Consider the following 26,880-nt stretch of genomic DNA (forward strand, 5'->3'; position numbering starts at 1 on the left):
CAGCAGCTGGGCTCAGACACTCAGTCTGCCCAGTAGCTGCCCCTGGATCCCAGTCTCCCCAGATTCTGGCACATGGACATAGGAACCCCCAAGACTGCAGCCCCCCTCAGTTACTGGTACAGACTGTACCACAGGGTACTCACACACGCACACACACACAGCTCTGGTCTGGATGCTCCTGGTCCCCCAGTGGCCAAGCTCCCTACCCATGGTCTCCACGCAGAAACACAGACACATGCAGGTCTCACCCTTAGAGACCCCTAGATTCTATGGTCTCTCCAGCTGGGACTCTGCTCATCCCTCTGGTAGCCAGCTCCTGTCATGGTCTGGCCCCTGGATACACCCTCCCCCTGACTCCTAGGGCACTTCTCCTACTCCCTGGCTAGTCTGCCTGGATATTCACTAGTGCTCACACCCACATGCGCTCCAGGTGCTGCACCATGGGCACATGGGTCTCTGGCACTTGGTTTCACTCACCCCACTCTCTCCATTTAGTGGCACCCAAGCACATGAGCCCTTTGGCTACTGATCCCTGTACAGTAGCTGGCAGCCAGACAAATACTCATTCTAGTTGCTGGCACCATGAACACATGGTCCCCTACAACCCAAAGTCCAGAAGATGCTCCAGGGTTGACTCATCAGGATGGGTGTCACACCTGGACACGGGGGATGAGAGTCTCCTGGGACAGCCCTGTGAAGGACTGGACAGGGTGTCCCTTCCACTGAGTTAACAGTTTCGCTTCCTGCCTGCCTTTGTGCGCTGCGTTCCTCTGGTCTTGTACAGATGGGCCTTTGGTGGGCTGATGGCTCCTGTGATGGTATATTATTTGGGTTCCCCCCACCCGCTATTGCCTTTTATTGCATAGCCTGACATTATCTGTCAGGATCTAATGCACTTGTAAGAAACTGGAATAAAATGAACAGATGGTATTGTCTCTTTCAGAAAGACTACTGGTTGCTTAAAATGATACGGTGTTCTGTATATTTACATTTATGCTTCTTTGTGCTCTCATGTAAAGTCCACATCTGGGAAAGTTTTACCCTTTTAATCATTTTAACCTATCCCTTAATTTGCTAGTAAAACAAAAAACAAGTTTTCAGTTCATCAGATTTGACCACTTCCTATTTCTCAACGTTGCTATCTAAAATGTCAAAGTGCGGAAATGTCAGAGCTCTTGCGATTTTCAGGTTGGCAGTGGAGTCATTTTTGGACTTTTTCTCTGCCTCTGCTGGGTATCGTGTCAAACAACAGAGAATGAAATTTGGCAGCTCTTTTTGATTGCTATGGGAAAGGAGACAGTTAAATCAGAGAGGAATTTTGCAAGACATAAGTGCATAAAGAGGGCCCTCTTAGCAATGAAAATCTTTCAAACCGTACTCTACTCTTTTGTAACTATACACAGGCAAACATTCTTTCCATCTTGTGCAGCTTAAAATACCTTCTTTAATACCCAGCACAGGCTTCAGTTTATATAATAAAGACAGCAGTACAGTGGGACAGTATAAACTATGCTTAAAGCTATTTTGACTTATGTAGGATTTTTTCGTGACTATATTAGGAAAAAAATTATCATCTATGGAATAAAATGACTTATTTCAACTCTGTGACCATACTAATTTGATTTAAAGTCTGGGTCATAGCATAGGGATACAATAAGGTGTTTCTGAGGACTTCTGAAAAACGTTTAGAGGGAGTGGCTTTGATTAAGCTAATGTGTATAATTTCACTTTTGTTGTTCTAATTTACCTATCTGAAGAGAAAGAGGGGCAGAGAGGGAGCTGTCAGGGCTCAGTGATTTATATTACTGTATCTGAAGTCAGATTCTTGTCTATCAACCTTTCTTCTCTGTATAATCCCTGCTGTAGATGAGCTTTCTTTATCAATATGCAAACTATAAATCCAGGATCTTTTAAATATTATCAGCAAACTATCAGCAGATTTGAATAGCAATGATGAAAAATGTGAAATGATCATATCTGTGTGTGATGTATTTTTATGTGTGTGTGCTTTAGTTATAAGGGCTAGATGAAGATATCATGGTCCTGTTTTAAGCATGATGCTGAGACTATGGAAAACTATACCATTTTAACAGTGTAAAACCTTTCTGACTGGAAATACTCTGGTGATGTTGTGTGTACATCCTGCTCCTTTTTATCAAAATAATCTTGGAGAAATTGAGCTTTGGAATTCAGAACTATCATATGTACTATATAAAAGAAGAGGGAAAATGTCTATTTTATGCTCATAGCCTGTATAGAACTGACATTTGTTGATTATTTCTCATTTACTGTAAAAACATTTATTTTGCGGGGTGATGTAGTCCAAATGAATAAAGTTTATCTTAATGTATTTTTAAAAGCCCCAAGTGTTGAACAGCACAGCTACTCAAGCCGACACGCTCCAGTGCTTCACCTTTCTTAAGGCTTTTTACCCCCTAAAGTTTAACCTAAATCTTTCTTTCTGCAAGTTAAGCCCATTACTATTTACACTTTCTACAACAGAAACAAAAAAGATATTTCTTACTTTTTGTAGCGGCCTTTTCTAGATTTGAAAATTACTGTCATGCATCTACTCAGTCTCCTCTAAACTTCTTTCAGTCTTTTCTTGCAGGTCATATTTTTGTAGCGCTCTCACCTTCCCTTCTTGCTCAGCTTTGGACTCTTAATATCATTTGCATCTTTCTTTAAGCATGTTACACAAAATTAGACATGTTGCTCCAAGTGAGGCCTTTCTATCCATCCATGTATCTAAGATGATGTTTCTCATGCTTGCTTTCTGCTTGTGAGCATTATAAAACAGCCCCTTCTACCTTAAAATTTTGCCTTTTCTTATACCTCAAAATTTCTGATTTCTGTGCGTTTTATCTATCTCCTCTGAATTGTATTCTACTATTTTTCAGACCATGTCTCAAGTAGCCCATGTCTCTTACTAGCCCAAGTAATTTTGAATTCGATTTTGTTCTTCAGATTACTTGCACTTCCTCCAACCCTGAGGGTACTAATATTAAGCACACACTCAGCATATTATTATTTGGTTCATTTATGAAAATAGTAAAGTACCTAAACTAAAACCTGAAGAAGCCCTTTTGTTGGAAAGTAATACTTAGCTATTACTCTGAATGCAGATATTAACCATTTACAATAGATTCATCTAGACTGTGCTTTTCTCAACTTGCTCATAAGCATGTAATGAAAAATAGTAAGTCTTACAAAAATTAAGGCTTCTAACTGTAGTTGCCTCTTCTCTATTCATACAGCTTGATAACATGTGTTACTGGGATAGTAGATTGATTTCACATTCCTTGTTCTTCACAAAATACAGTTGGCTCTTTGCATGTCTCCTTGGTTTTTTTAGGTCTTACAAAGTATCTGTTTCTTTGCCTCAGTGTTCTTCCTGAGGGTTGAAATTGCCGCCTTCTTTCCCAGTTCAAAGATTAGTGCTGCATAATTACTTCCTTTCCTCTTTGATGGATTCTAGAAAAGAACTGCTAATGAGTCTGAGGTTGCTTTAGTCCAGTTTACTAAATTTTATGTGGTAAATTAGGGAATATGCAGTTGACTTGGAAAATGTAAATATTTTTTCCTCTTCTTGTTTGAGATCTTACTGTGAAGTCACTAACATTACATTGCATTAGCTGTCTGATTTGCAATTGCTATTTCGTAAGAAGAGACAAGCAAAACCATTCACTGTCTGGCTTTCTTAGTATCATCACAGTTATACATGATTCTATGAAACTGTCAGCACTTAATTAGAAAAGAGTTCTAGTGCTCATAGTTGCAAAGAAAATCTTGAAAATGTAGCAAAACTCATGATGTGGTCAGGTCTTTGAGTGTGAAGGCAGAAATAACAACTCCTAGAAACAGAAATCAACATTTAATCTTGTGAGGCTGTGCACTTCTAAAATCATTGCTGTGCTAGCAAACATGACCTTGTCTGAAAATGTCATATAATAGAAATAAGAGTATATGGAGTTTCTGTCTTTTGGGACAAGGACTGCCTTCTTCCCATTCTGTGTTCTTAAAGAAAGGCTGCTGTGCTGGGGAGCAGTCTCATTCAGTTACCCTTCTTAAGATCACCCATGCATTGGCCATGTCACAAAATGGAGTAGTGCTGTGTGTTTCTACTCACTGCCTTTCTGGTATTGAACATAAAACCCAGCTTCAGTGCTCTAGAGTCCAAACGGGCAGGCAGTTATGTATTTAAATATCTGAAATACATACTGCTTTTCCTTTTTACTAGTTACTATTCAAAGAAATAGCAATCTTGGAAGTACCAGAAACTGGAGATGGCTTTTAAGAATAGTGCACATGAAAAAAAGTGCATAAAAATTTATTTTTAGAAATAAAAAGGTGGAGGTGTGTTGCTTTTTAGGGGAATTATTGATTCTGTATGACAGATGCTTGATTTTTTTTTTTTTTTAGTATAACTCACATCAAGTAAAGAACATAAAAAGACTTACAACAAAGAAAGGAATTTTGTTTGAGATCCATTTTTTTAAAGGAAGTCTTTTACTTGTAGTGTCAAAATTCATACTTGCAGACTAGGACTTTAACTGAATTATGAGAACTGCAAATAAAACCATACTGAACATATATCCTGATGAAAGCTTTGTGCTGTGGTTCTTGTGATATTTTCAGAGAGTGGCTATGTTTTTCTCAAAATGATGCACTTTGAAATCTGCTGGCTAGGCCTATGAATCTGAGTCAATGAAATACCAAATGATGTCCTACAGCATATGACAGTCATCCTAGCAATCTCAAACTGGAAAGTGCAGCTGCTCTTAAGTTAGAATAGCATAAGTGCCTTCTTTTTTTGTCTATTAAAAAAGATGCTGTAGCATTTATTTTAATTTGGGAATATGTTCAAGTATTTCCTCAAATGAAAATTATAGTTCTACATAAAAAAATGTAATAAAAAGTATTTAATTTATTTTTTTAATTAATTCATTTTTATAATGCATACCCTAACTAACAAGGTTAACTTAGACAATCAAAAGGGAGCAGAAACTACAGTTCATGCCAGCTGCAGTGGCAGTTTTAAACTGGAGATGATTACTGTTGAGCTGCATCAAAATATTCATCAACGTTGAAGGTCTTGATCTGAATCTGAACTTACAGCTTTAGGCCTGTGTTGCCACCTCTGAATTTTCTTTATAGAAAGTTAGCTACAGTAAAGTAAAAGGAAAACAAAAATCCTCAATTGACGTTCAGGCTTAAACATATTTAAATGAATTGGGCTTCAGGACTTTGCTGAAGGAAATGAATCAAAAAACAAGCAGAAGGAGAAAGAAAAGTAACAATGAAATTGAGATGAAATAAAAGTGACAGTATGACCTGGTAACTTCAAAATTATGTATTTTTCTTCAGAAGCATTTGCAAAATATAATGAATCAGCATTTGTTTGCCATTCATTCCTCAGGCGGTGGAATCAGTGGTGTGCAACACTCAGATTGAGTCTGATTAAGTTTCATGTAAGGGAATTCCTCTGTGAATGTCCTTTGTGTTGCCTTCACACCTGCTGAGCTAGGAGAAACATAACAGCTCCTTTCATTGCTCCAGTTAAAGCCTGTCACAAGGGTGACATCATTGCTACCACAGACATTTTAACTTCAGGCTCCGGAGCCAGCCTTTCAAACTCTTTGACAGAGAAATATCTGAACTTCTACAACTAATTGTGTTAATTAACTTGCCAGATTCAGTTTGCAGGTATACAGTAGGTCATACAGCTTCTTCAGGAACAGTGCCTATCAGCTAAGCATTGTTATCCATTTATTTTTCAAATAGAGATGGGTCTCTTGTGAAAAGTGACTTTATGCTAGTCTGAGCCCTAGCTGAACTTCTGCAATACCTCTGGGATTTGAGTCTCAAAGACAGCGTATGCAAAGTGTTGGCTTCTTCTCAAATCCCCAAACAAAGAACTCCACAGATGGCCCAAGTGAAGCATGAGTTTTCAACTTTTTGAGTAAGCAAAAGAAAAAAAAAAAACATTAAGTGAGACTTATGAGTACAGATCAACAACAGTGTATTATTCTTGGCTCTCTCAAGACATCTTTGTTCATTGTTGTCATTGAAACTGTGAAGAATAGGAAGAAGACTGTGTATGAGAAGGAAGAAGGAGGAGTTGAAGAGCAAAGCGGGGGATGGGGAAACCTATTACATCTTGTGTAAACTTCAAATTTCAGCAGAGTAAAAAATATACTTTCTTAATTCTGACATTTCTTGCTTCATGGTATTTTTGTTCGTGTGTATCTGTGAATACCAGTTATGAGAAAGTTATCATTATGACTTTTTATCATCACGAAAAATTGATTTCCACAAAATACAAAACTTAGATCACATGGGGAACAGGAACTTGCTTAATTATGTAGTAAATAAATGAAAGCAGCAGATGGATTTAACAAGAAAAATGAACTGTGCCAGGACAAAAGTTGGAAAAAAAATCAATCAATCACTTTCCTGTGCAAAAGGCCATTTACCAGTTTAGGACCATGTCTTTACTTCTCTATTTTTATAACTCATTGATAAAAATATTCTCTTTGCTAACTGGAGTTGCAGGGAGCAGTGATGATGATACACATATCTAGCACACATAACAATGATAATAGAAGGACATGTTTTCCAGCTCATGTTTTGTGTTGGGGAGAAGGGAATACTGGCAGTGACTATAATAGAAGTTAGACCATACTTTTATTCTGCGCTACAAAGCATTATAAAGTAGTCTAATAAAATATTTTAAATAAATATCTCTAAAAGTGCAATAACCTGTGTGCTATTTATTGTCAGATTGAAATCATTGTATGCTTTTTACTGGGGATGTTCCTATGAGATGTGAACTCTTCTTTGGCCTCAGTTCCTGAGGGAGTCAATGGAAATATTTATTCATTTTGTTTAATCTGAATTAGTCATTAGTGAGCAGGAAAAAGAGTCTGGTTTTATACACTGCTTTATGGGATTTGTGCATACTCATTTTCTCAGTGTGTAGACAGCTATATCCAGGACTTGGTAATTTTTTGTAATATAATTCAATGATTTCCAGAAGTAGAAGAGAGGGAAAAACTCTGTATGAATTTTTGTATGCTTTTGGGACCTAGAGATTCTGTGTACATTGATTTTCTTCACTGCAGATATTTGTTTTAACCCATCCTGCAAAACACTTCTTCTTGCATCACTTGTGTGATGCAAGATCATTGCATCATTGGATGCAATGATGATCTTCCATCACTGGAAATGACTAAGGGGACTACACTTATTCACTTGCTGGGCTTCCTGTAACTCTTACACCAAGACATGCAATAACATATACAACATCCTAATTTTGGGTGTAAAAACAATCCTTGCTTTCAGGACTGCTATCCAAAATACATAGTTTGCCCCCCCCCCATTATTTTCTTTTTCTTTTTCTTTCCTAGAAAAACCAAAAATGATAGGGAAACCTGAATGAAAAAGAAAACAGGTGAAAATTATGACCAACCTACATAGTGAACATTTCTGGCAGAATTTCTCTTCTTAGCTCCCTGCCTCTGAGAAGTTATGAACATTTTATACTTAGCTCTGCTTTTGTTCATGGAAAATATGGGTTTCTTTTTCAATTATACTGTATTCAGCATCCTTAATAAGTATACCCTATTATGGATAGTATCAGAAACATACATATATATATAGTTTTTAGATTAAAATAAAATACTTTGAAATAGAAAATTCTGTTTGATAAACCATTCTTTGAAGAGTGCTTTCTCCTACTTGCTTCCATTTTGCTTCCACAGTGGCTATCAAAGTCAGATGCCAATTTCCCTACTAAAGCATTTAAATCAATTCTGAGCATATTGCCTTTGATTGACTGTACTGAAAACTAGTATAGTCTGGTTTTTTCCTACACATGACTGAGTACCAAAAATGTACCTAAACTCAAGTTTAGCTCCCAAATTCAGTTATTCTGAGTTTGAGTGTTGAAGTTAGATCAGTTGTGAACACAACTGATTGCATTCAAATGTATAAAATCACACTTTCCATATTCAACAGAAAAGCTTATGAGTTTTTTCTTTGTGAAACTTCTATCATTTGATTATAGAAAATGGCACACACAAATAAGAGAACCACAAAATGTTAGGTATCAATGTTTTCTGAGGCTCCTGTGCAAACAGAGTATGCTAATCCTGAACAAATAAATAGAGGTTCTCATGTGTTAGGCTGGACCATGCTGACATTGGTCTAGCCCTACCATAAAGTTGATTTAGCACTTTCACTGCTTATCTGGGTACTTTCCTGGAGTCTAGCTTAAAGTCTTCTACAAATAAATGAGTTTTCTTTAGAGGTAAAGTTAGGATTCAGAGGTAAAGATTGAGAGGTAAAGTTTGGATTCGGTTAGGGGTACAACTTCCAAAAGTGAGGCACTTTTGGATTCAATAGAAATGAGGCATACTGTCCTTACAATATGGCACAAATATGAACACTTGAATACTAATTATTTTATCACAAAAAGGAACATTGTTGAAAGAGTAACAATAAGATAAAAGCAGACTCGTGGTATATGAAATCTATCTACACCTGCTAAGTGTTAATCAGCTGAAACTGAATTCCTTAAGCTTTCGTACTAAGTGATTTGCACTTCACTTCCAAGCTGCTCTAGCTTGCCTGCCATGCTGGTATCTTAGAAGTCATAGTTTGGGGTTTTAGCAGGTCTGTGCTGGATGGGCAGCTGCTTCTAAATCTTTCCCACAAGAGGGATTTCCCAAGGTCAAAAGCTTGCCATGTAGCCTTTGCTCCTGTCTGGAGCCTGGGCTCATGGGAAGCCCTGAGAGTTTGGTAGATGTGAAGCAAGCAGCTGCCCAAGTAAGATACCAAATCTTTTTGGAGACTCATTGGAGTTGAAGAGCTGATAGAAATTTTGGATGTGAAGGGAAAGTGCTATGCCTGTTGGTGGGGACTTGAAGGGATGGTTGCCAAAGAGCAATGCAGAGAGCAAGTGGTAGGTGACCCAGTCCGGGGTGGGTTTAGTATGCAACACTAGCCAGAAAGCCCAGAGGTGAGCAGAATCTCTAAAATAAAATCAAATGATTAAATGCCACAAGCAATTATGCATTTCACCTCTTAACTCCTGTTTCGGTGACAGCTTAAGACCTTAAATAAGGGTTACAAGTAGAAATATTCTCTTAATTCTCTTAAATCCAGGAAAGTCTGGTGGATACAGCAGAACTAAAGATTTTTATTGGAGATGGCTCTGAAATAAAGCTTCACATCCAAGCTTTTAAAAATCTGCAAGCTAGATCTGAATACTGGAGTTTGGATTCTGTTTTGAATAATTCCCTCCCCCCCCCGAAAAAAAAAACAAATCTGTGGTCCAATAATCTGTGACAACATGGCCCTTTGCTAGTTAACAGAAGTGTTTCCAGTGCTCCGTGGAGCCTCGCTGTCAGGTAGTCTTAGAGCTGATGTGAGTAGAGGTGACTGTGATTATTTACTACGACTGTGAATTACTGTAGGTTGAAATGCATTAAATGTCTTCATGTATAGTAGCAATCACTATATTCTTTAGAGTTCAGTACAATTTCATAAATGAGGGTAGATATCAGTGCAAGCAAAATCTAATCAGATTATAAGGCTTTGTTTAACTGCTTCAGTGCTCCTATGGATGGTATATGTCTGTGCTCTATTGAAATTAATGGGACAGTCTCACATATCAACATTTATGGGACTAAAAGAACACAGCTGAATTGAATACATTAGTGGAAGGCATTAATGGCAATTAGCATTTTAATATGACTGCTATAACATAAGACCATTGATTGCTACTCTGATAACTACAGCATTCAAATCCGAGAGACGTTCTGCACCTGTTGATCTCAAGACAATGAAAGCCCTTAGTAATTCCAGCCTGATGCCAAAACAGAAGAACTACAGCGTGTGCAAACGGCATTCAATAGAGAGCAGTGCTGCTCAGCAGCAAGGCAAGTCCTTGACATTAGAGGTGACACTCCAGTTTCAGTTGTGTAAGCAAATATGAAAAAGCATTATGGTGTGCTCATAGACTTGAAACTGAAGGAAAAAAAAAATCATTGTGAAGGCCATAATTATAAACCTGATATAACTGCTGTAATGGGAGTACTGACAATGTAACTGGATTCTGGACAACTGGGCTAACATTTTTTTCCTCTGGTGCTTCCACTTCAGAGGCATTTTTTTTTAATATAATGTATAAATAAATATGTGTACTTCTGCATTTCTACAGTCTAGTGCTTCTGAAATGTACTGTATTGGTCAACAAACTACTTTCTCTCATAGTGTTATTATATTCTTATTCATTCTCACTTCTTACTCATAGTCATGTTTAACATGCTAATTTACAAGGGAAGACTGAAAATTCATCTTTGATTAAATTAAGTTTCTTAAAAAACAAAATTGCTTTGAAAAAAATATTTTTTAGTTAAATAAAATGAAATTTGCAATTTGCAATTTTTTTTGTAGTAGAAAATCCAGGTAGTATTTATTTTTCTATTTTGTATTATGAATGTGACAGATAGTCAGATAGTGATAGTGACAGATATGGTCTTTAGAATTTTAACACAATCCATCTTTTCTCCATGATGAAAATAGATGAAATGAAAAATGAGATTCTCCTTGGCATTTAGGTCGATCATGGATAGAGAAATAAGAGTGAAATTATTGCTTTGCGAAGCAGTCTGTAGTCTAGATATACAAGCACTATAAAGAATACAGGTAGAATTATAGGTGCTTGTGGCACATAGAGATACTTTAGGGTGGTGTTTAATAATATCTTTTAATATTGTTATTATTTTTCCTTTCTAGGGTAGAGAAAAAACCCAGCATCTTTCTCTATATGTATAGGCAATAACAAGAACTTTATAAATCAGACAGCTTAATCCACAAGAGTCCTTACATTGTTAGAATTACTTTTATGAAAATTTCAGGTTCTGTAAACAAGTAGATAAAAAACAGTGAAAATGGACTTTGCTGTATGTTTGGCAGTAGTTACTTAAATATTCAGTTTTAGAAAAACCATGCAAAAAGCATATCCAGTTCTATTTCTGTTACTCTGAGAATCTGTTTTTTTTGAAACAAAGGTTGGGAGTGGATCACCATGCTTCTATTGTCCCAGTTCAGTGCATGTTGCCTGAGCTTTTCAGCATGTTCCGTTATTTGTCTTCATCCTTGGCATATCTGCTCAGTTCTCTTTGGGTTTTTTCCCCCCTTTTTTCCGCTGCTTCTGACAGTCAACATGGCATTCAGAGGCTTCCTTCTTGAGTCATTGTGTGCCACATATCTACTTGTCATTTGTCATCTTTCTTCATTCAATTTTGTTCACAGCTTGTCAGCCTAGAATCACGTTTCGTCTGCCTTAATTCTGCATGTTCACTCAGTGTTCATTGACTTTTCTGCATTCATTCTCATGCACTGCATGTGACCTAAACATTCATAATTTTATCCTGTATGTCCTCTTGCCTTCACATCCATTTGTCTGTGGTATTCTTCCTTTTTCTATTCATTATGATTTAAATCACTCTGTTAACGTGTCCACCACCTGCTGGCAATAAGATGCAAAACAAGAAGGCTGAGCACATTCCTCTTTTATAATTTAAGCCTGGATCAGAGTCCAGACTTGACTGGGAATTTATCTTCCATTCAAACTACAACACCCCCTAGTTGACACTGTAGGGCTGGACAAGAGTTGCACTGGCTGTCTTTCATCTGCAGCTAATTTCAACTGTAAACAAGGCTCCACAGACAGAGGGTTGCGAAGCAACTACCTCCCTGATATCCTGAACTAGTGGCCTGGAGGAGCCTGCGCTCCAAGGAGGAATAGCATCCAATGGTGGGCTGCTGTTTCAGCCGCTAAACAGGGGGGGAGAGCTTTAGCCCAAGTATTACTTCAGAGGCAAATGTAGAGGGTCAGTAAGTTTTCTGGACCAGACTCTGGACTTAGGACTTAGTGTGGTATTTAGAACAGAGTGCAGTAACAGCCAGCCAGGTTGAAAGGGTTTGAAAGGCTTACTCATTGTTATCTCGGTGGATATTCAAATGCAAGATCCTTGGATCATGCACGCTGGACCTGCACTCACTCTTACTAAGACGACTGTTTGTATATTAGTATCTTGGATTGAACTGTAGTTGACTGTGTTAGATGCTGCATAAGCACATATGAAAGTATGGTTCTTGTTCCTGATGAATGCGCTGAAGATTAAATTGGACGAGTGCTGGTCCAATTTGGTTTGCAAGCTTTTGCAGAACACATTGGTAAAACATGTGAATTCTTTCAGCAGATAAGTCTTCATTAGTTCACTGTTGTACGCCTTTATAACTCAAAAAATATGGTTTAAACTCTAGTGATGTATGTAAAATGTGAAGAGAATTTATTGGTTCTTGGTTATTTGCTAAGTACTCAGATCTTAAAAAATAATGTTATCATGCCAAAGGTGGTTTCTAAGTAAAACTTTTAGTGATTGGCAGTAGTTATTTCTAAAATTACCTGTCTTTAGGGCTTCAGTTCAAGAAATGATTCTGGTTTTGTGAGGAGTAGTCTTGTGCTTCTAACCGACGAATGTCAGCACTGAGCAATAACATGGTTGTTTCTGGCAAGTTCTAATATATTCAGACTTACAGAGCAATCAACTATATTATCTCTTAAAATAGTTTCTCAGGGATAATCTTTTTTATTTCTTTTGAGATGAAACTTGTACAAAGCATATTATTCACCATATAGGTAAAATCAGCAGAGGATATTCCCAAGTTCTGAGATTCATTCAAAGCAAAAGTCATGTGAGTTTTTATAAACAACACATCAAAAGAGAAAAAGCATTTTAATAAACCCCTGGGAAGTAAAAATTCTGTGGTTTGCACAGCTGTTATCTGGGACGCAAGTGAGGTTGAGTGGCCTAAAGCCACTTCTCAGCTGCTACTGCTCTCTTGGAGAGAGAGGAATTAATCTTTTCATTATCCACCTTTGACCAGTTTTGGGCAAAGGCAGCATCATTTCCAGCTGAGTCTTAGGTTCAGATTACAGGCTGAAGAGAGATTTGGATGTAGATTTCAAATACATCTAAACTATTATGTTTTCTACATTGATGTCTCTTTTTATATGGCACAGTTCTAATGCCATCTGATATACACATAGACTACCTGCTGCTTAAGAGTTCTGGGTGTTTTCTCTAAGGCAGAAAAAAATTTTATTTGCTTTGCAAGAAAAGAATTAATACAAAGACAAAACTGATATCATCTGAGGGTTTTTCTTTTTCTTTCTGAAACTGTAAATACAAAAGATAAGCTTCTGCCTGTGTTTCTTATATTCTGAATATGGATAGAGATTATTTTAAAACAAAAATAAGTGACTTGATTTCTCCTAAGTAGTTTAATATTAATGAAACAGAAATATATTGGAGTGAGCCACAAAACAGACCAACTTATAACAGGCCACCACACATCCCAAAGAAATGCTCCTTAAAGAGTCTGGAATGACACTTTGAAATATTCTGTATTGCCAGTAAAGGCATGGAAACTCAAAGACTCAGTCAGAGATCTACAGCAGGACGCTTCATTGATCAGTCCTGGTGCTGCTTGGCTGCTCATTGACAGAATTGTAAATGGTTGCAATATGTTCCTAGCATGGTAATCATGGAGGAATTAAACTTTACATTTTGATGTATATTAGATAAAAATAACCCAAATAGTTTGAAAGCTTCAGTTACCTGCTGACATATGAGTACAGTGTTGGAAAATATAGATTTTGAATCCCACAGTGAGGCATGAAAAGGAGCTGTTCTCATAGGGCTGGTGGAACATGGTTATCCAGAACAAATACTTCACAAATTATTTTTGTTGTTGTTGTTGTCATCGTTGTTGTTGTTTTAAATATTAATCACTAAATCATCAGAGCCTGGTTCTTAGTTAACAAGTGACAATATGAGGGGACTGTAAAGACAGTCTTCAGACAAGTTTACTCCCTGCTTGCCATATTCAAATTACAATGCTTCAGGACAGCAAGAGTAAAAAATTTCTGACAAGTAGTGGAGAACTTGCTGGCACTAAACAACTGCTTTAAGAACCACTGTGAGGTCTTCTTAGAGGTTAAGCCACAAAACCCATGGAGAAAAAGGAAAAGTACCATAGACAAATTATTTCTTATGTTCTGTTCAGTGTCCACTATAGGAAGCTTTTGTAGTAGAACTAGTCATGGCTTTATTTCTCTCACCATCCCAGGCACCAAGGGCATCTTTGCATCCTACCACAGACGTGTTTCTATAGAAATGTGTGAGAGACCACATGGTGAAACACCCATTATCAATCTCTTTCTTAGGATCTCCCATGCAGCTGCAATGTGGGAAAGGCCTCTTCATCTGTGGCAATGTAGTCACCAGCACAATTAATCTTCCTGGGCAAGGATCGCAGCTGCTATCAAGTCCTTGCCTGTATGTCCTTTTAATCCAACACTGTATGTGACTCTTAAAAAAAGTATATTGCGAAAAGTAATAGAAGAGAGTTTAACTGCTTCGTATACTGTTCTGTAAAAAGATACTGTTCTGTAAAAAGAGTAAGTAAGGGACAAGAGTAGATAATGCTGAGTGAGAAAAATGAGGTGAGCATGATTACCTAGTGACATTATGTCAAACAGGAATGAGATAACACGAGTGTCTTCTCTTTTGGGAATGACTGAAGAATGTTTTCCTTTGCAGGGAGATGAAAATGTTTTGTTTGTTCAGCTGTGGCTGCTGAATAGGTAATACAATTCTTGGCTTAGCTGTGCTTTGGAAGTTGAAGCATCACAGCCCTTGTTTATGTTTACTCATAATACTTGATGAAGTAAGCCAGGAAGTGAACTTCTCTCAGAAACTCCATTTTTCACATCCCAATCCATAATCCTTGGCCTGAGGTAAAACCACTTCAGACAACTCAGTAAAGCCAGGACTGGTCCCATAAATCAAATTTCCAGAGCAGACTGTCTGCATATGAACTAATTGCTTAAGTTATACACTGATCTGTACAGCCAATTTTTTTTTTAAGAGTTCATCTCTATTTTTGTTGTCTCACAAAAAGGTGGTGGTGTTTGCTGGGCTTTTTATCAGTTTTAGTTCCTTGGGATATTGATACCAGGAAATCAAAAATGTCATGGATGAGTTTATGGTCCTTTAAAGAGCATCAAGCCTCTTTGGTCCAAAATTATGCTTGTCATTCACAGAAAGCAGTTAATGTGATGCTTGTGGGTGGAATAAACAATGTGGACCCCACCATACTGACTTCTCCCAATTTCCTTTTTCCTGGCAGAGATAGGCACCACTCATTTAATCTTAACTGCTAGACACTGCCACAAAGTCTTGACCTGCCTAGTTTGAAAATCACTACACTGTTTTATAGAATCATAGAATCATTTAGGTTGGAAAAGACCTTTAAGATCATTCAGTCCAACCGCAAACCCAACACTGCTAAGTCTACAACTAAACCATGTCCCTAAGTGCCACATCTACACATCTTTTAAATACCTCCAGGGATGGTGACTCAACCACTTCCCTGGGCAGCCTGTTCCAATGCTTGACAACCCTTCCAGTGAAGAAATTTTTCCATATATCCAATCTAAACCTCCCCTGACGCAATTTGAAGCCGTTTCCTCTTGTCCTATCACTTGTTACTCAGGAAAAGAGACTGACACCCACCTCACTACAACCTCCTTTCAGGTAGTTGTAGAGTGCGATAAGGTCTCCCCTGAGCCTCCTTTTCTCCAGGCTAAACAACGCCACTTCCCTCAGCCGCTCCTCATAAGACCCTTCACCAGCTTCGTTGCCCTTCTCTGGACACGCTCCAGCACCTCAATGTCTTTCTTGTAGTGAGGGGTCCAAAACTGAACACAGTATTTGAGAACAAAGTATTATGAGAATTAGGGCTTTTCTTTGTCAGACAGGAAGAAGACTTTGAATGACAGTAGTGCTGAGTGTCTTTGGCAGGCAGTAGAGAGCAGCTTAGAACAATGTACAACAAGTAGATTAGTTCACAAGCAAAAAGTTGTTTTTCTGCTTTGTAAATTTGACTTACAGAGCTACTTTTGGCTTTATTGAGTTGTCCAAAGTGGTTTTAGTTCAGGCCTAGGATTATGGTTTGGGATATGAGAAACTGTGTGTGGATTTTTGTCACTGTGTTCAGATAACATAGAGATACATTTACATGCTTAATAGTGTTGAGTGGGAAAGGGGGGTCTGTTCAGCTCAAGACAGTATATTCAATTGGGTACATGGGACAATATTTGATTGTAATTTGTAGGAAGAACAGACAGTTTACTGTTATTAAATTGTGAAATTTCATGGAATGATTGTGAAACTTGTGGGGGAATAGAATGTTTCAGTTTTTACAAAACTTTTGTGTTGTGCATGCAGTAAGAAATGTTTTGTTTGGTTTTTCCCCCCTCCCTGAATTCAGATACTGTAAAATAGCCTATTGAAGTTTCTACTGTGTCATGGGAGCCCCATTTGTTTCCCACAGAGTAGCTATCTGATGAACTGCTGTCCCCAGAGCCCATTTACTGTAGACATGCAGATTTTGTCAGATGCTTTACCAGAAGGATGGAAGTGGTATACCTATGCCTGTGGATAGACTCAAGCAGTTTGTGCTTTTCATTATCAACAGAGAGGCCAAATTAAGCAGCTCTACGTACTCCCATTGACTTTATGTAAACTACTTTCTGTTTTGTGCATTTCTGCAGCGAAAGACAGTTTCACTTGTGCAATGGAGAAAGGGAAAGAGAGTACAAGGAAATAAAATTAAAATTGGGGGCTGAGGATTGCAATTTGTATTTAAGACTACAGTTTACTACTCACCCTCTTTTTATTTCTTCTCTGATATAGTTTACTGAACTAGAGAGCTATAAAATGAATCACAGTATAACAATACTAAAATACAACATGTTACCTAGGGTGGAGATTACCTGAGCCTCAGTGTAGAATAAACTATGTCCAGTTTAGACTTTCTGATAATCATAATCTTTTTATTAAAGTCCAAGTGAGTCTGTATCACATTTAATTTGTTGTTTCCTTCAGATTTGGTGAAAAACAATTTGTATCAAAAAAGACAAATAATTGTTAAAAGAAGATCCCAGCCATTTTGCTTAGTTGATTGAACTATTATGTTTTGCTGTGCAGTGGTAGCTACAAAATACTTGGATTATTTTGGGTTCTAGTGGTTGATATTCAAGATAGGGAATAGATATGATTTTAAGAAATGTTATCTTAAGGCTTAGCATCACATAGGAAGCCTATGACAGAACTGTGTTGGAATATAGGTCTTTTTGGTCCCAGTGTATTGACATAACAGTAACAGTTTCCTAGTAAGTGAAAGATATGATATATCACAGCTGCAAAATGACGGAGAACCTTGACTGTAAAAGCAAGTCAATGAAATGGTTTATTTTTTAAGGGAATAAGGTTTCTTTTATTAATTCATCTACATAAGCAGATAGCATATTAATCTATAAATGTAGTAAAGTAGCATTCTTTGTTTAGAAGAATGTATGTGATGCTGCTGACATGTTTAATATGTTAAGAATGCCTTTACCTAGATCACAGTTGTGATTTGGTCTGAGGGAATGCAGTCAGTCATTCAGGGTAAAAATGAATGTATTTGGTCAACGGTTTGGTTTTGGTACCTGAAAGGAGTGACACATGTATCCAATCTGACACAACTGGGTATTTGCAAAGAATTATCATGTATGTAAATTATGTGTGTGGTAATTTTGCTACTGCAATTAATCTCCTTTTCTAGATATGAGCTGCATTTTTTCACTCCTAGGTAATAAAGCTGAATACATGCATAGAGCCACATGCTATATATCACATGTAAAGGATAAAACCACCTGATACTGGGGTTTTTTTAGGGTTAGGAAAATTTCTATTGACTCAACTGGGAAGAAGATCCCAGGACTTATAATCATCTAACTTTGGTGGGTATGCTATGAAAATGTAGCTATATAAATGAAATCGCAATGTTGTGGAATTTCTTTGAACACAAGAAGTATGTCATTTTATTATAGAGCTCTTAGAGAAAACTGAAATAATTTTTTTGTCATTTTATTCAAAAATATTCAGATGAAATCCAGTGTCTATTTTGTTCTTTCCTATAATGAGCTTTTTGGCAGCATCTAATGGGTTACAGTGTGTTTTGCTTCACAGAGTTTAAATGGAAGCTTCTTGACAGCTCTACTTTTCTATGGCGATTTTTGTTGTTTTTCTGTTTATAGTCCATTTAATGTATTTTTGGTTCTTTTAACTAATCAAGGAATCCTCAGATCTGTTAGGAATCAGATGGTCTAGTAGCCTCACTTTTATTAACTATAGCACCATTTTTCGTTGCTAAAATTCTGAGGAAGGAGTGTCTTTTGTACTTGAAAATGTGTCTGGAGCTAAGTTTCATGGCATAAGCCTGCTCCAGTACCACCTAACTCTGAAGAAGTCTAATCTCCATTAGGGCCTCCGTTTTTAGTTTGTTTTCCTATGGAAACAAAGGTTACATGATATATTCTTTTCCTTGTCTTTTCTTCCTCTAACCCTCCTCCCTGCATGAACAAATTCAGGATGTTTGTGAAAGTAGGAGGCAATTCCCCTTCTGAAGGAAAGACTCCATTAGAAGCTCTCCCCTTATTAGACATGGGAGAATTCACATAGAACAGCTTTTCATGTGGGTGGGACTTTGCAATGTTTCTTCCCCACATGGATTCTTTGATCTATAACGAGGGGTGAGGTCACACTTAGTACAGTGCTGTTAAAAAGTCATTCAACAACTTTATTGGAAGTCAGCCTTCATTTATTCTGATGTTCACACAACTGTTGTTTACTTCAGAGCTCCCCAAGCATGTAAGATTGTGCTAGATTTTTTTTTTTTTCCTCAGCGTTGCTGACCAGCATTGTTTTATCTTATGCTTACACGCATTCAAGCCTCATTGCTTTGTCAGTCTGCTTAGACAGTCATCCTTACACCCATGGTCAGACTTCATGCCAATATGGTGGCAGCATGTTTCAGTTCAAAAATTTGGAGTTTCGCATGGCAGCCTGGCTGCTAGAGTGCTCACCTGGAACAAGGGAGCATCAAGTTTGCTTTGCTGCTTGAAGGCACTCTCAAATGTAACTTGTGATAATTTGCAAGCTGTTTGCTAGGGCAGATGGAGGTTAGGAATCTGGATTTGATAGGCCATAACTGTTATGTTCTGGTCTGTCCTACTTTGCCAAATTCCTGAATGTCATCACACCTGAGCTATGAGGAAACTCATCCCCTGATCTGAATGTTATCATTAACTCCAGGACAAGCCAAAACCAAAGCCCTGGATCCAATTACTCCCCATTCCCTGAGTAAAGGGAAAATTCATATCCAGATGATGTGACCCAGGCTTGCATCTAATTGCAGCCTTTCAAACTATTTACATTTCCACCAATTATAGATGCATAAGTCACAAGAGGCCTTCTTTATAGGAAAGAAAAAGAAAGGACCAAACCTCATGTCAGGAGGCTGATGTTTTGCAGAATGCATGGGGCTAGCAGTGGTATGGCACATAGCACTGAAGTATTTGGAAAGAAGCAAAGGCTGCGCTGTGTTTAGGTGTATTTTTTCTCCAAGTGAGGGACTAAGTTTTTGAAGTTAGCATTGTTGTTGTTCATAAAACAGCTGATCTAAGTAGGTGTTGCTTCCAAGGCTATGTGTGTTTGCCTGGGTGACTGTTGCCTTTTCCTTAACACTGCAGCTGCAGATGACAAGCATCTGAAGACAGCATATTTGCAAAGAAATTTCAGGAAACATTGTTCTTTTTCTTAGAATCTCCTCCACAAAGAGGAAAAGAATACAACAAACAAAATATCGCAAGTGTGTAAGGGTCATACATTCTTGTTTCTTTTGCCCTTTACCACTATATTTAGAATGTTTGTTTGATATGACCATATGTCTCTTTTAAAAACAATGCCTGTATCCACTAAGGGGAAAGGCCTTCTTCAGTGGGAGATGCTCTGTGGAAACAGATTTTTTATCTCACTTTATTTCCTCTTAAATTAATGTTTTTACTGTAGGCTCAGCCTTGTTTCCATCTGAAGTCAATTAAAGATTAGTCATGGACTTAAATGAAAATAGGACTGAATTTCCAACAGTAGACCTTTGAAAGAGAATCTGAATTGAATATGCTATAACCACTACAGGAGGTACATTATTATTAGTTCCCTTGTCTTTTTTCTGTCTACCTTTTTAGTTCTTGAATGATGTGATAAGCATATTTACTTTTCCTAAGGGTTTCTTTCAAATATTTCCTTTTAAGAGTGGTAAAGAGTTATATGTCCCCATAAAATAAGTTTAGAAGTTAGGGAAGTCAAAAGTCTTTGCAGATGGTAGTACATATTTTGCATTTACTGGTACAAAATGTTTTATTATAGAAAAACTCTTGTGAAAGTGATTAATCTATCTGGGGAGTAAGTCATGTGAACAGACAGCACAGAAAGACATGCAACCAATCCAACCAGATTTTCTTTTCTCTCACACACATATTGCTACAGACACATACACCTGCTTGTGCAATCACCCTTTTGTTTTCACAACTAAGTCTACCACATGGGATTATTTGTGCTCTACAACTGGTCTTTTAGTACAATTCATTACTGATCCACATAATGAGACCTCATCATATTTGACACAGTCATTGCTTGATAACTTATGCATCAAAATGTTGATACGAATTATTAATGTTAACAGTTTTTCAGAACAAGTCAGCCAGAATCAAATAGATGTTGAATCTTATTTAGCTTGTCCTAAATAGTGGAATTCTTAAAAAACAAAGCAAGCACTCTCCACAGATAAATGCAAACCATTGCGTTTGAATGACATGAATGACAGGTCAATAAACCGAGTATTTAACTTCTCCTAAAAACTCATAGAAACTGCATGGGCATTCAGCTTCCCAGAACGTTGCCTAGCCTTTGGTTTACACTTTTAGGAATTTTTTGTAGCTAATTGTATTTTTTCAAACCTTTTCTTTGAGCTGGAGACAACAGTTAGTATAATTAGTGACCAATGATCTTAAAAAGTAAGAATTTTACTGACTTAAGCGGTACTAGTGTTTTGACATCTGTTTAGCAGCTGTAATAATCAGTGGTAGTAGAGATAAAGATGTAATGCAAAACCTGCATTTTAATAGAGTGTCTTTGTAAGGACTGACAGTCTAAATACACATCCAAGTTTTTTGTGCATTAGCAAAGAACTTGTGTGTATGTGAATGTGTATGTATACACGTGATACACTTTTCTGTTTTTATATTTTCAGATCCCTTAAGAAGTATTTGCCTATGTAACTGTAGTATGTCTACTGAATTGTGTAACGTTCTTCAGCACCAAAACATATGCACATCTTTTGTCAGCAATAGCCTGTGATATAATCCAAACATCTGTTTAGTGGACAAGTATTATAAAAATTGTGTATTTTAATTCAAGTACTGAAAGAGATGAAAAGAACTAGGTGATTATGGTGCAAGACTAACCCCTTGTTCTCAGGAAGTCCCTCTAAGGCACAGTGTAGCAGAAAGTAGTTTAATGAGGTTTCTGTACAATTTTGACCATAATCAGTACAAGCAGAAGGAGGTTGCAATTGGTGCTGAATCCCCTTTGGAAAACCTCCGAGGACATTTTGAGCAGGTAGGGGGAACTAAGATACTATTAAGTCAATGGCAGGTTAAATGACTTAAAAGTTTCTGGTGCGTATCTGAACTGAGTGATTTTAAAAGTTTTAGTAGCAGAAAGAAAAATATTGTTCATAATATTTTACCTCAGAAAGAACCTTTTTCACTAGGGGAGTTCCACGAACAGAGGTTTTGAATAGTGGCCTTTTTATAGTGGCCTATCAAGTGGCCAACTTGATGAAAATTTTCTTATGTTGCTCTGTGTAGTCTTCAGTATAACATGCACTGGAAAAAAATAGACTTAAAATTTCAGAATTCATCTCTTTCATTTCTTTTTACTGGATGCAGCATTACTTTAGAAGTAGTAGAATGGAAGGAAACCTTTAAAAAACATGTCTCTGAGGTTTCCTAATCCTCACAATTTGAAGCATCTGTTTCTGAAACCTACTTTTCTTAATGTTAACTTTGGTACAAAATTTTATTGTAGCTCTAAGCAAATGCTGTTCTATCATCATTATCATCATTCTTGGTGCTATCTAGATGCTTCTCCTTAAATAACTGAGAAAATGGCTGGGAAAATGCCTATTTTGTTACAGTTTAAATTTCATAAACCAGTTATGGCTTGTATTTATACTTTTCCCCAGAAGAATACATGGCTTCTTGCCATATTGGCTTTGGTTCCTCAGTGAATCACCCATAAAGGAAATCCAACTTGTGAAGTAATGATTTGATATTCCCTGTTTTGCTTTTTTATTTTCTTTTTCAAGAATTGTCTTGTGAATTAAAATGATACTTTTACCCAAAAGAAAAAAAAACAGTAATTCACCCATTTGAACCAAACATCAAGGTTAATCTTCTTTTGTAATAGAAAAACCATTTCAGGATGCTTTTGTGTGCTTCACATAGATACAAATATATTTGTTTATAACTAGGACGTCTTCTGGGGGAGTTGGAGACTAGAATATGAGGCTGTGGGAAACGGTAGTCTTTTTTTTTTAGTGGTAGTAAAGGTAAAGGATTGACAACACTTCAGACTGAAGCCAACTGTTTGCCAGCAAAGTTGGTAATAAAATATAGGTACAGATTCAGGATTGCTTTCAGGCCTTGCCAGGGCATGTCAATGACATGAAATTTTTCCTCTGTTTAGTCAAAAATTGTCTTCCCTAAGAAATTTTCTTCCTTTCAGTTGCAGCAATACTCTAAGGCACTGCTAATTATTTTTATTTGATGCCTTGACTCAAGCCATATACAGGTTTAAAACCACATTGTAAGAATATATCATGTCTGCATTAAATTCCATAGAGGGTAAATTTGCTTATATAGGAGTCTTTATAGAAATTTTGTCTTTCTGTTGGAAATCACTTAACAATGGCTGAGCAATAGACTTTGAAAACATCTTACTTTGCCCATCCTTGGAGCCTTAACGGAATAGTTTGGTTAAATCCTCCCAGAATTTCCTCTCTACTGGAGTGAATGCTCTGGCGTTGGCTGAGACAAGGCTCTTACAGTAATTTTTGCTGTCAGATGTAGTGGTTCTTTAGCAGCCAAATGGGACAAAAGTGGTAAGTGGGCACAGTGCTACCCATTCTGGTCTGAGAATGCTCAACGCTGAATACAGAGAGGATAAGAGAGTAACAGAAAATTACTAGTATAAGTAGAGAGAAAGAATACACGGGAAAAAGAAGCTCAATCTTCTCTTCAGAATATTTTCCCCATTTATAACTCTATAGACAGGAATATAATATTACAGTGCAATTAGGAATAGTAATGGGTGCTGGCAACTTCGACTTGGAACAGTTGCAAGCCAGCATGTGTGTTTGCATGTGTGTATCCATATATACACCCACATTTATACATGCATTTATTTTTACTTAGAAATTCTGCTATGTACATGCTAACTTCATAGCTAGTTAAGAATAAACTTTTCAAAGAGTACTTTACTTCTTTTCCATAGCCAGGATATCAACTCTAGTAGAGGGAGGTTCTTGAAGACTGTTTTAGTAATTCCTTTGTACTTCTGTTTTGTTAGACTTTTTACTTACATTGACTAAGCTGTCATCTCCAAGTCCTTGAAATATAAATGACTGTAAAATACACATGTGTGTGTGGGCATGCACACACGTATACAGTCTTAATCATTTGCAACTTATCCAGTTGTAGGTTGCTTGAACATAATTATTAAAACAGTTGTAGCTTAACCTGACTAAGTTCTACCATTCTCTGGCTTTTAAAATCATGACACATCTTTTCACATTTGGGAAAGGATTTCAACTAAAAGTTGTCCACAAAGATTTCTAAGGACTCTATGCTACTCTTCTGTTTAAGATAAATTAAATAATCTCCTATCAGTTGTCTGCTTATTCACAATTATTTAATTTCTTGATTCTCCAACACATTTTTAAACCAAGTTCTAAGACTTGTAGTCCTTCAAAAATAATGCTACTATTACAAGGTATATATGATCTTTGTTTTTGAAATATGAATTATGTCATAGGTGGTTATGTTCTCTTTTGTAGTATTTTAATGTAAAAGACAGGCTGTTTTATCTGAACAACTTTCCCTGCCATTTTTCAAAATCAATGAAGCGCTAATGCATCTCTTAGTAGTAGCTACTACCTCTCTATGATATACACCATCCCACAAATCTTAAAACATTTTGTGTCCTCCCAGTTTTCTTGTTTGTACGTGTTGACCTTCTGTGGATCTTTAGACGATATCAGCTTTATATGCACTTTTTCCTGGAATAAATCCAGCACTGAGTTGAAGTGTAATAGATTTTATTCTAAATCACAGTAATAATTCATTTCATGTTCAGCTTCCAAAAAATGATAGACTAATTAGAAATCACCTACCATTAATGGTTTTGAATTTCACAAGATTAACTCCTACTGTATGCTCCTCTTCCAAGAATTTTTCTTTGTTCCTATCTAAAGATTACATATATCAACTCTTCAACAATTTGTTACCTTGAATTCATACTACAAAGTTCTTTTTATCTTTGATCAGCAACTCTTTTGCTCATATCGCAGGCATGTTTTTTAAAGGATCAAGGAGTAATATGAATTCCTGTCTCATACATACAGTAATTAAACCTGGTCTAGCAGCTTGTTTGAGCAGTGGTCTAGACACACCTTGTCTTTAGCTGAAGAGATCAAGCCATGAAAAAGCCTCTCTTTCCCTCTGAGCGATATGTTCCAGAAGTTTATAATTTTCACTGCCTCAAATATGCCAAACCTTAAATTTTTCTTTTATATGTGTGCACTGAAGGTCATATTGGCTTAGGCAATTCGTAATTTCAGGAGGAAAAGGGGAGACCAAAGCCAGAGCTGCATGGCAGTGCACACAAATGCTGTCATATCCCTTGGTGCAGCCACCACTAAAGCTGCCCTGATCACGGCTCTGCAGGATTGTGACTAGAATACATCTGACTGCTGAGTTTGCCTCCGTTTAACCACTCCCTTTGGGCTTTTCTTCAAGAATGGGCCTGCAAGTATGTGGACATCACACATTAATCTGAGATGTGAAGACACCAAAACTAACAAATCCAAAACCAGCAGTAAGATGACCACAGGTAGGCACATGGATTTGTTATCAAGCTAATGGCATGTACTGCAATGTGCAGCACTATGCTGAGAATAAACTGCAGTTTATCAGTAGCTTGGGTGTCTATCTTTCTGTGTTTTTATCTGATTTCTTATGATTGGAACCATTCCCTTAATGGTTAAGTGACTAATCAAGAAATTTAATACATTTTTAGAAACTGTAAGTTTAATTCCTTGTTAGATATTTAAAAATAAAGTTCTCACTCCTGAGATTCAATTTAACTTCTTTTAATCTCTTTGTTAGCTTTTTCAGAAGGCTGTTTTCTTCTTTTCAGTTTAGGATAATTTAGTCCCATTTTCAATGCACCATTGTTGATTTGCTGCAGATGGCTAAATTTCTTTTTCATTGTTCATTCCAGGATCACTTTATCTGCCTCAGCCTGTGGTTTTCATATTACATTACTTCTTGCAGGTATATATAAACTTCAACTATAAGGGTTTCAGGGCCTTTGTCTGGAGTAGTACATTGCAAAATTGACCAAAAAATACCCATCTCCCATTGTTGGAAAAAGTGTATACTGTATTTGAAAATAAATTTGATCATGACCTTAGATATGATACATGCTAGCAGAATTAGGGTTTTGCAGCTTTCATTCAAACTTTTCAAGTTCCTGCTGAAAGCCATCCCTTCGAGGGTGTAGGCCACAGTGGAAGGAGAGAAACAAAGAAAAAAACAGCTTAAGCTATAGAATAGCTAGAGCTATTCAAAAGCGGTGACATTTTCTGGGTTAAAATTGCAACAGACTCTTTACAGCTTCTTTACTTTTTACAAAAGAATTCACAGATCTCTGCTTTCTGCCAGTTTCTACTAAGTGAAAGCACCTTTAAAATATCTTCTTGGGCCTTACTGAATGGAGGATATAACCATCAGCCGTATATACAAGCTTCACAGAATGTTTCCATAGTTCTTTCCTCCTGAAAGGAAATTGAACTTGCTGCTCAAAGGCCATAGAAGTTTATAATCGCCGAAGACAATGCCTCAATCTATTCCCTGTATCTTCTTCCATGGTTAAGCCTTAGTCAACAGTCACTCATGACTTTTAATTAGTCCGAAATTGAATGCAGCCCCTCCTCCTTCAGAAGAGCATTTTTTTTTCTCTTCTGTAGAAAGGCTGATGAAAAGAAGCTGAATGCATAAACCTGACTGCTCAGCACTTCTTCCTAGCCATATTTTCTCAAGCCCTTTTAATGGCTAATCAGCCTTTAGGAACGTGTCTATTTTACTTATCCCTTACTGCTCAGTGATGTCATTCTGCTTTACCTAAGCTCTCAGCTTTACTGAATGGTATTGCTACCGTACATACGGTGAAGGCCAACAGTGCTTGCAATGTTTGCTTTGTAATGCATGAAAAAGACTTAATTGTTCATGTTGTTTCAATAGGCTTTCTGAATAGAGGTTCTTATTAACCAACTTTTTAAAAAATGGCTGGAGGCAATGGTAGAAACAATAACAACAAGAACACAGAACAACAAAGGTTAAAGAAGGTTTGAGATTTACACACTAACAAATGTTTAGTTCACTTAATATAGTTTTAGGCTCGGGAGAGGAAACAAAGTCTTCTATTCTACTGTTCATGCATTTTTGTTTTTCAGTAACCTCCTGTCTATACAACAAATTAAGCCAGTCTCGCCTGCACGTGGATATGC

This window comes from Aptenodytes patagonicus, chromosome 2 (genome assembly GCF_965638725.1).
Source record: "Aptenodytes patagonicus chromosome 2, bAptPat1.pri.cur, whole genome shotgun sequence".
NCBI lineage: Eukaryota > Metazoa > Chordata > Aves > Sphenisciformes > Spheniscidae > Aptenodytes > Aptenodytes patagonicus.